The 11,766-nt window shown below is 36.6% G+C and overlaps 1 protein-coding gene across 3 annotated transcripts in view; it reads left to right on the top strand.

The window, feature by feature from the left end:
- The first annotated feature begins 7,844 nt into the window (after window positions 1-7,844).
- Window positions 7,845-11,766, top strand: part of stat6 (signal transducer and activator of transcription 6, interleukin-4 induced) — a 53,574-nt gene continuing 49,652 nt past the window's right edge. Inside the window, exon 1 of one of the 3 annotated variants that reach the window (XM_053644189.1) lies at window positions 7,845-7,981. The gene's annotated coding sequence lies outside the window, so the exon portion shown is untranslated. The remainder of the gene's footprint in view (window positions 7,982-11,766) is intronic. The other 2 variants (XM_053644191.1, XM_053644190.1) reach the window with 2 other exon arrangements.

Genomic DNA, 11,766 nt, shown 5'->3' with positions numbered 1-11,766 from the left:
TCACGCTGTGTGTGGTTGAGGAGCTTACATGACTGCAGTTGGCAGGTTACCAAGATAAGTGGCCTGACCTTGTTCGGCACTTCTGTCCTCAAATGACCTCGGTGTACGAGGCGAAAAGAAAAGAGAAAAAAGCAATCTAGATTTAATAAAAGATTTACAAAAAATATAGATGCGTTTCAGGAGCTTCAGATTAAGTTAGTAGTGAAGAAACATACCTTTAATAGCTGAGGTGCCACATCTCTGTATATAAAGTACCATGATATCACTATAGGGCTGTGCCTAATAAATAACAGGTAAAGAAAATATATAATTTATTATTTATCCAGCTCTTCTTTCTGCAAAAATAGGCAGTCCATGGAAAGTAACAGCATTTATCTGTACTAAAGTACAATACTATATCCAGCTTATAGAAGAAATACTATACTGTGAAATGGCTTGCTATACACTATTGCAAATATATGTTTAAAACTTTGTTGACTGATAATTATTGAGGTAGAATTATGAGTCATTCTTTGTTAAAATATAAATCATAAAGGACTATGAAGGCGCCAACCCTTTTCAGAATAGTAACTGTTCTCTATCTGATTATTATTATTATTATTATTATTATTATTATTATTGTTATTAATAATAATAATAATAATAATAATAATAATAATAAAACAGGGTGCACGGTGGCTTAGTGGTTAGCACGTTCCTCCGGGTACTCCGGTTTCCTCCCCCAGTCCAAAGACATGCATGGTAGGCTGATTGGCGTGTCTAAAGTGTCCGTAGTGTGTGAATGTGTATGTGATTGTGCCCTGCGATGGATTTGCACCCTGTTCAGGGTGTACCCCGCCTTGTGCCTGATGCTCCCTGGGATAGGCTCCAGGTTCCCCAGCGACCCTGAAGAAGGAGTAAGCGGTAGAAGATGGATGGATGGATGGATAATAAAACACAAGTTGCATCTACCAATAGCTGTGTCTTATTATACAATGGTAATATGTTGCACATGTAAATGAACATAAAACAGGATTGTCAGTTGTTGTCCAGATTTTGAGGCTGCTTTTTGTGCTTCATGTCCAGACATTACACTTGACATTTTCCAGAATGACTGTAGGTTGCTTAGGGCCAAATCTGTGTGTGAAGTGTTCGACAAGCCCTGGAACACAATTCCATAGAAAACGTTTTCATTGAAGAATCTAGTTTGGTTTGACCAGCTGCCAAAACACAGGTAGAACTGGTCAAACTAGTACACATCATCTTTGCCTGTGGTAAAGCACTAGTAGAGATTTAAGTTTCTGAATTACTGCTACTAATGCTGTGTCACAGATAGGAGGTTTTAAGACTATAACACAAAAGTAAGACAAATCTCAAACGTTTATTGTATAAATAACGTACCACTTGGCAAAGACTGTGTACCAGTTTGACCCGTTGTGCCAGTGTTTTGAAAGATTATTCAGCAGGATTGGCACTGTTTTCAAAGCAGGGGAAGGTGTAACCAAGGGTTAAGGAAGAAATGACATGTTACTAATATTTTCATATGATATAAATGGGCTGGTTCACTCACCTTCTGGAGGCTGTGAAGAGAGAAAAGCAACCAGTTTCTGCATAACAAGACTGACTTTCTCAAGCAAGACTTCCTCAGCCTTTTGATTCGCTTGAAGTGCTGTTTAACACACTGAATATTTCAGAAGAATTCAAGGTAAGACTCGTGCTAGAGCTAGGTGAGTTAAAAAAAAAAAAATCATATCCTGTAGCAGTGAAGGATTTAGACCTGTGGTTCTCAAAGTGGGGTCTTGGGACACCCAGTGGGTGTGCGATTTTTTAAAACCTACAGTAGTTACTTACAGCGGTGGAAATTACAACCTACCATTATCAAAGTTAGGTATTTTTTATTGAGTTTTTATAGCTAGTAGCCTGTTTGTCTGCTCACTTAATTTGAATGGATTGAATCCAGACGTCAGTCAGCCTATAAATAACTTGGAACTAGTTCCTCTTTGGAGGAAAGATCAGGAATAGCAACCTAAATATAAAAAATATCATTGTACACATTTAAATAAGTGATCATGATAATAAATTTGTACTTGGAATTTATTTTATAGTTAAAACTGTCTCAGGTTGAGAGGCATAGCTTTTACTTAGATATTGCATAATGCTAAATGAATCATTGGTGTGTATTTTAAATAGATAACAATGCTGGCATTTTATTAGCAACATTTTCAAAATGAAAATATTTTACAGTAGCTGAGAGTAAATCTGTACAGGTTTTAATGAGCATCATGGTTTAGGAAGGGCCACTGAGATTGACTTTGTGTCATACAGAAATCTTTTTTTAAAATGAAAAGTTGGTAGCAAGGAGACAGAAAAATCAGGATATTTAATTCTTTGCATATATTTTCACAAATTGCTGCCTATATCTAATAAAATTAACATAAAAATAATATTGGAGGATGAAATGATTTTTTAATCTACATGGGTTTAGGACATAAACTGGTTTCCTTCTTTTGTATTTCCAAAACTTGAAACAATACTATTACATTAATCTAAATGTAAATTTATTTAATAATACTGCTACACCATAATCTGGTTTGCCATGGTAACAATTGTGCTAGTGCATTATGATGGATATCTGACCTGTACAGCGTGAACTTGACCTTTTGCAGCTCTCAGCATTTTTCAGCTGAAATCACAATTGACTGAAGCTGAAGGAAGGAATTACATCAGCATTTAAAAGCATACTACAAGAGCAGAAAAGGGAAAGAAAGACAACAGGAGTCATAAATGAATCAGGTTATTTTGTCTCTAACAAAAATGCACTGTAATTACTCTATTACACTGTGAATTCTTCTCACTATAACTTCTTTTTATGAGAGATGACAGAGAGCTTGGGCTTAGCAGCTTCTCATTTGCTCTTTATATATAACTAAAGCTGTACATATTCTCTAATAGTCTACTTGCAGAATAAATTCAATATGCCTTTTTTGAATAATTAAGCAAATGAATTAGTGTCTTTTACCAAGAGTTCAATAGATCTTAGCACATGACATATGCTTTTTTTTCTTTCTAATAACCATGGAAATGTGCTTAAAAATTTATTCCTAAAGAATGATCAGTAACAGGTCATACTTATAATGAAATATAAACACATTCATATCATGCCATAATGCATTCATAAAGCATTATACACATTGTTAGGTGTATAATAAAAGGCATTAGTCTTTATAGCCATCTATAATATGTATGATGAAATGTTAACATGATATAAGTACAGTTCTTAACACATTATAAAACCACTTCCAGAGAAACCAAGCAGCTTTGTACAGTGCATTATGAGACCTGATTTTCTTCAGAGATTATCAAAGAAAATCATACTACAAACGTCTTGTCAATAACCATGAACTTGTCCATGTGTCTGTGACTAAGCATAAGGCACTAATAAACTGGGGCAGTACTGGTGTTATAAACACTGCTTATATTGCATTCTGATAGCAATTTAAAAAATAACAGTACTATAAACTGTAAAGCCATTTCATAAATAATGTTAAAGATGTACAGTATATAATACCTTATGGATGCATTATAGCAAGTTATAAATGTATTCATAGGTCATTATATGTATGGACTTCATAGAAAGTGTTACCGAATTACCTCTTCAACAAGTACTATAAGTCCAATCTGAAGAATTTTTTACGTATCATGTGGTAAGAAACATTTTGGTGTATAAATAACTGTGATCAATTTTATTGAAAGAGAGACATTTAATGTATCTATGCTTATCGCGTGTTGAACATGAGTACAGCTAAAAGTCTCATTTACCAACAAACATCACTGCGAAAGTCCGTGCAAAACTATTTTGTGCAATTGCAATTTTGATCATTCAAGTAGTTTTTTTTTTTTGCAAAAAAAAAAAAGCACAAAAACTCACAAATGTTTGTAAAAAGCCGAAGCAAATTCAAACGTTTTTGTCCGTAACAATAAAAACAAAAAACTCCACGAAATCCTGTATGAACTGTTATCAGCTTTGTTTCATTGTCTTCTGTAATATGTAATGACAGTGTTTGTATACATAGATTGTCATTCAGTCTAGCTGTTTGCAAATTTAGACTCTGAGAGTTATGCTATCATTTTCACCAAAGGAAGGGAACTGATACAGCGTCCAACTCTGCAGTTTTCCCACAAATAATATAACGCAGCCAGAAAACGTATCTCTGCCCATATGCTTTGTTTCTGGCTCTACATTGTCCTGTCTAGCCTTGATACTGACAAGGTTGACATCAGAGGAGAGCTCTGACACCGGGTGAGTTAGAGCTGCCAGCTGGGAGCAATCAAGTCTATTTTGAAGTCAGGGACATACAGACCCTCAGGGCCAAAGCTGTAACTAGCCTAACCTGTAGACCCTTCTCCCCCCCAAAAACCTCTAGTTACTCAGCCTATTGCTATTGATTCCAGATGTGTTAACCCCTCCGTAAAGCGACTTTACCTAAGAGGACCCTGAAATAATCACAGCTTCACAAGCGCTGATGAAGGGGCCAAAGAATGTAGCAGAGCCAACTTTAACATAAATAAGCCTACTTCTCCCCACTTCATTAGTGTGGTAAAGGACCCCAAATGGTCAATTAACCTTACTGCATGGTTTATGGTTGACCAAAATATCTTTCCTCAAATTTTCCTGTGTGTGAAAACCATTATTCATATTACTGATTATCGATTTATGTGCACAACATTGTAAAGGATTTCTAAAGGATTAGGATTTGTAGGGGGGTTTTTTGCCCCATGTTGTCTATCCAACATATTTACAAGTCGTAAAAATAAAATTGTGTCCTTACTTAGGTATTTAGTTACACATCTTGATAAAATCTAATGTTTACCAACTGTGTAACCTGACGTGGGATCCTGTCACAGCCAATCAGTGAGAGATTGATCAGGTTAACCACTGGTTTTGTTTAAGTTTGTATGGGACATGAAAAACAATCTCATGAAGGTTGCGTTCGGTTCTGCTGACCTATCACAACACGCAGGCCAAAGTCATCACGGTGCTATCAGGAAATGAGCAGTGATATGAGGAATGCCCTCAAATAGACCTCTTCAACCTTACACCCCCACCAAAACACACATACACACACACACACACACACAGACACACAAAATATTACTCACAAAACCTTTTATAAAAATTTGATAAATACATGTCTAAAAACAGCACAGCTTTGTAAGATTTACATTATACTGTTAAAGTCAGTTTCACTTCTGGTTCTTTAAAACATCTTAGTGATCCATGAAACCTTTTTTTGTCAGTTGTAGAGGCTTATGGATTGTATTTCTTGGACTTTCCCACAGTTTTTACAGACGACCTGACTGAAAGCTCTGTGCACCAGATGTAGGCAGCAGATGATTCATCCAATTTCTCATCATCCAATAAATCAGTCCCAAACATTAAAGATCAGTGAGCCCACACACCTTTTGAGGTAAATAGATACATTTAAGCCATTCTACATTTTTTTTATTCTTGAAATGTTCACTTTTTCAGAACCCAAATCATGTACAATCATGACACTGTGTTAGAATATAGATTCGAAACAGTCTGTGTTGTTAACAGCATCCTTCTCAGGTTGATTACAATAAGTTAGTTGAAATTACATGTACTTCCTTTTTATTGAGTTTTAAATGAGGAAATAAACTTTAAAAAACAAACAAACAAAAAGCAACAGGCATTTTTAACAATCAAGTTATTAGACAAATAAGGTTTTAAACATCATTATAATATAACTGTATGTGACGGGGTCTAAGCACCCTCTCAAACAGCGCCCTCAACGGTCTATCCTGGCCAAGTTACATTGAGTACTCTAAATCAGGGATGTTAAACCCACTTTAGGTAATGAGCCACATTACACTTAATCCAATGAGAGATGGGCTGGACCAAAAAAAAAACCCAAACAGTTTAGTGACCAATAACATATAAATTTTGCAAAGTGTTCACTCACTTGAACATTCCGCATTTTGTAGTGTAGCAATCTTTATAAACTTAACAATGTCACAAATCCACAAAAAATAAAGCCCATAATAGTGATGTGGGGCAAAATCAATATAGTTTTCAAAATTATCCATCCATTTTCTGTACCGCTTATTCTACACAGGGTCTTGGGGAGTCTGGAGCCTGTCACAGAGGACTTAAGTGGGGGAGCCCCCAGTTTCCAAAATTATTTACCTATAAAAACATAAAAAGTGTGATTGCATAAGTATTCACCCCATTGAAATGAAACCTCTAAATTTATTTGGAAAGAAATTTTTTTCAGTAGCTGAGTTCATGGCCCCAAGTTTATTGCTCTATTTTCCTCCCTAGTTATATATATCAGAGAACAACTCTTTTTTCTTTTATTTTCAAATCTTTGGCTTACAGTTCACAGTTTAGATTGAGGATCCTAAATTTATTTTATGGGCCGGATTATTGGACCAGTCATGCCCAGCGGGCTGTATATTTTGACACTTCTTGTATAACTATCATAATATATAGTTTTATACAATAATAATGATTGGGGCAGCACTTTGGTGCAGTGAGTCACCTCACAGCACCTCACAGTTCCAGGATTCTGGGTTTGATCCTCATCTTGGGTTACTGTTTGTGTGGTGTTTCATATGTTCTCCCTGTGTTTGTGTGGGTTTCGTCCAGGTTCTCTGGTTTCCTCCCAATGTTGACCAAGATGCATGTAGGTGAATTGGTTACACTAAAATTGCCAATAGGTGTGAACAAGTGTGTGGGTCCACCGCAACCCTGATCATGAAAAAGCAGTTACTGAAAATGAATAATTATTATTATAATAGATGGTAGTAGATAGATAGATAGATAGATAGATAGATAGTAGACAGCGTGATTGATAAATAGCAATTACATGGCAGACCCCACTTGAGAAACATTCAGCTACATGAACAAACCGCTAGTTATTGTGATGGATGGAGAGAGAGAGAGAGAGAGAGAGACAGCGAGTGAGAGAGAGAGAGCTCGTATTTAACACATGGTGAGCTGCTGCCCTCTTTTGGAAATGACAGGATATAGCACCTGGATTACACCCTGATCCAATTTTTATTCTCGTTCAATTTATTTTTAGGATCATAAATACTGCAAAATCGTGCAAATTTCACACCCAAATGCTTATGTTGAAGGGGCAAGGAGAAATGTGACACAACAGTAAGGGATTCTTACAAAGTATACACCGACAGGTTTCATTTCTGTCATTTCTGAACTGTATGTTTTCTGTTAAAAACAAAACAAAACAAAACAAAAAAAAACCCCGAGTAAACTGTATGTCTTCTCAGTCTCTCACCTGAGTCGGAAGTGGGCATTTCCAAGAGAAAAACAGAAAAGGAGAAAAGAGAGTTAAAAAAAACCAAAAAAAAAAACCCGGAAATGTTTCGAAACAAACCTCTTACTGGAAACAGTTCAGTCTTCGAGCTGAAATGACGGTATCTCGCCCCGCCCACACCATGACGCCAGAGTCTTAAATTTACATTCTAATAATACACACATTACGGTAATTGGACTGCAGCGACTGTAATTTAGTTTACTGTCGCACTGTGTCAGCTCACACTGCCAGTCGGTTATTCCGTCGACATGTTAGCATCAACAAAATGAAGTGTTTGGACTGACTGTTAAAACTTGTTCTAATGTAAACAGAGCTTTTTAAAAAAAGACAAGAATTGTTTTTATCTGTCTGAACACATTAAACATATTACTGTCTCAATTAAAACAATTAAAACAAACAAATTATTCAGTTTTGTCTTGTCTAAATGATATGTGTGTGTGTGTGTGTGTGTGTGTGTGTGTGTGTGTGTGTGTGTGTCCTCCGGGTGGCAGGACAAGCTCTTGTATGTGCTACTGACAGGAAAGTGAAAGTAGAGTCTAGTTGGGAAGGGAGACAACAACACACACACACACCGCATACGCGGAAGGAGCACACACTTCTTATTTCTCTTACATGCTTATAAGAGCTGGCGACAACGAAAGGTAAGTTTAACAAGGGCACCATTTTCTCTTCCTTTTCTCTTTATATCAGACATTTCCGCTGTCACTCTGTACAGTAAAAACAGACTCGAATAGAGAGAGAGAGAGAGAGAGAGAGAAAAGGCTGATGATGATAAAACACCGACTAAACCGACGCATTTAGCTCGTATTCAGCGCAGCTTGTTTTATATAAGCGATGCCACCAGGGACAAGATCGCAACACAGATATACACGTATTTATTTAACTCTATCGCAGTCGTTTAAGTTCAACTAGTTTACAGTAAAGCCACTTTACACGCGATTGATTTGACGCTGCGAGAAAGCCAGGCCTAGAAGAACAGGCCTTTTTAGGAATTATTATATCTTTTGGTCAAGTTGAGACCTGTGGATTTTGACACATGTTTAGACAAAATGTCTCTCAGTGTCACGAGTTTAGTAGTAGTCACAGCCTTATGTAGGTTATGTAGTAATTTGTGGCTACTTATAATCATGAAACAAATCATTTTTTTAGAGAGACTGAAAGCCTGCTACTTTCTGTTCCTTCTCCACTGCATGTGCTATAGTTTTTTATTTCCTCTGTGTGACCCACCCAGCTTTTATATAGGACCTGGTTTATCCACCACTTCAGAATAAACACCTCCAGGGTGTTGTTTGCTGTAGTACTGTTTTGACTATTGGACACTGCATTAGTACATGACTGACTATTGGACACTGCATTAGTACATGACTGACTATTGGACACTGCATTAGTACATGACTGACTATTGAACACTGTATTAGTACACGACTGGTCATAATGAACTATATAAAGGCACAAGGCTTAACTGACTTCAGGTCAGTTTGTTAAGTGTATTTTGTGGTTAAAGGGAAGCACCTTTATCACCAATGACTGACCAAGAGCTGTGAAGTCTGACAGAGGTCACAAAACTTATGCACAAATGTACTGGGTTGGTATCAGGAACTGTATATTCCAATCTCACAGCTTTAACTAACTATATCAAAGTGTGTGTGTGTGTGTGTGTGTATATAATATAATATATATATATATATATATATATATATATATATATATATATATATATATATATATATATATATATACACACACACACACACGCACACAGTATGTGTACATGAAATGCCATGTAGCACTGAGATCAGGTTAAACATTTCAATAACTGGTTTGAGAAAGTATTGGTGTATTTATAATCTGATTTGTTCTTAACCATTGTTTGTAATAATAATAGGTTGGATGTAATATTATATCTGTACGTTAAATGTTGTATGACATTGTGATCGCAGTTCAGACATTTAAAGCACTGGTTTGTGCTTAGTAAGTGCCAAGAATGTAGGTAAATAAGTAAGTACATTTTATTTATATAGCACATTTAAACACAGCAAAGCTGACCAGTCTTAGCCGTTTAGTCGTTTATAAAAACAATATATTTTCTTCCCCCTGCTTTCTTCTTTCTGTTATTTATTCTTCAAAACCCTGAGCATATTTTGAATGGTTTAGGTTGACTAAGAACAAACTGATTTTTGTGACCTCGTCATTATCTATATAGCATCACACTGTACCTTCACACTGTCACATCCCTAAATATAATATCATACTGTACATTGTGTATGTCCTCAACATGTATCATGCAGAAATGTTGATGTATGTGGATGATTTTCCCATACTGTGCATTCCTTTCTATGAGCATTCATTTCGTTTACCATTGCTTGTATTGAGATTCAGCAACCCGTTTTATACAATTGACGTTAATACTCTAAAACGGATACTTGCACCAAAACAAACTTGTATATATATATATTTTAAGTATGCAAAGCTGAGTGTGTGTATGGCGGTTATGTGCATCCATTGGTTATCATTTCTGCTTTTCATGGGATACTGTACAACGTAGAACAACATTATGCAATTTTATGACGTGTGTTTTGCACTGTAACTAGGAGTGGGTGATGTGACTCAAATATCGTAGCATGATACTTGAAGATATTTCTATGATTTATACAATAAGTAGAATATATGAAGATCCAGACAACATCAAATAAGCTACTTTAAACCTGAGTTTGTGATTGTATAAAAATGCATTAAAAGGTATTGTGATGCTTCAATATCTCAGAAAATTTAATTGCGACAATTTATAACCATAATGTTATATTATATCATCATTTTGACCCGGCTATGATTGCACCTAATGACAAAGCAAAGCTATAACTCGTGATTCATATACAGTCAGAGGCATGCAACAAAATGCAAATGCTGCACCTTTCACATCTCTGTGGGACTCCCCTCACTAAAAGCCTCTCTTGATGACTCATTCTTGATACATTCTTATGTGTTTTGGTTTTGCGTTGCTACGAGCACTACTGCCATATCATAGGAATGATGGAAATCAAAGCACTCATGTGATATAGTTGAGATTTGTTTTATTAAAGCTAGAAATCACCACTGAATTTTGGCATGTGTTTTCTTTATATAAAAAAGCTTTGTGGGCATGTAATTTCTATAGATTTTCAGTTTAGCTGCAATATAATCAACCAATCAGGATTCCCCTCACCCCCTTCCACACCATTCCTCCTCAAGTTGGTCACCTACCAATTCCCATCCACTAGCCTGCTCTTCACTATCATACAACACCTACCAACTGAGGAGGGTGAAGATTAACATATGCTTCCTCCAAGAAACATGAAGTCAGCCAGTGTATGTTTCCTAACTGCTGCTCACGCTGCATCACTAGGTGAAGTAACACACTCGAAGGAACGTGCTATCAGCTCTCTTCCACATACAGCGGATATAAAAAGTCTACACGGTGCTGTTAAAATGCCAGGTTTTTGTGATGTAAAAAAGGAAACCAAGATAAATCATGTCAGATCATTTTGTGACATAATGAAACAAAAATCGGGAAAGAAAAAGCTTACAACTACCTGGTTGCATAAGTGTGCACACCCATCTTGGTTTGGCAATATTTTTTTATTCTACTCTTCCTTGAAAAAATGCTCCAGATGCATCAAACTGTGAGGGGATGTCCTGTGCACAGCCCTCTTCAAGTCATTCCACAGATTTTCAATAGAATTTGGGCTCTGGCTCGGCCATTCCAACATGTTAATCTTGTTGACTTGGATTTGTGCTTTGGGTTATCATGCGGGAAGGTGAAATCTTCAACTGTCTAAGAAAGTCCTGCAGGATTTGTGCCAAAATAGATAGATGGTATGTGTCTCTCTATCTTGAATAGAGTCTCAGTCCCAGCTGAAGAGAAGCAAATCCATAGCATGATGCTGATACCACCATGCTTCACTGTTCTACAAAGCACTTTACACTATTTCTCATTCAGACCCTCACACACCAATGGCTGCAGAGCTGCCATACAAGGCGCTAGCTTGCCATTTGGAGCAACTTGGGTTCAGTGTCTTGCCTAAGGACACTTCGGCATGTGGAGACATGTGGGCCAGGAATTGAACCGCCAACCCTACGATTAGTGGACAACCCGCTCTACCACCTGAGCCACAGCCACTTTGTTTATTGTGGAGGGATTTCCTGTTCTTAGTAATGTCACTGTGGAAAAATGTTCAACATGATTTATCTCGGTTTCATTTTTCACTTAACAAAAAAACTGCAATTTTATCAGAGGTGTGTGGACTTTTATATCCATTGTAGGTGAGCTCACAGAGGCCCATGTTTGTCTAGTGACAGCATTTAAGTTGTTTATAATATAGGATACATTATGCTAGTATGCCATAAGCTTCTATTACTTTTTAATGTCAGAGCTGCATTATAAAACAAA

Source organism: Ictalurus furcatus, chromosome 15 (genome assembly GCF_023375685.1).
Source record: "Ictalurus furcatus strain D&B chromosome 15, Billie_1.0, whole genome shotgun sequence".
Classification (NCBI taxonomy): Eukaryota; Metazoa; Chordata; class Actinopteri; order Siluriformes; family Ictaluridae; genus Ictalurus; species Ictalurus furcatus.
This window is presented reverse-complemented; position numbering and strand designations above follow the sequence as displayed.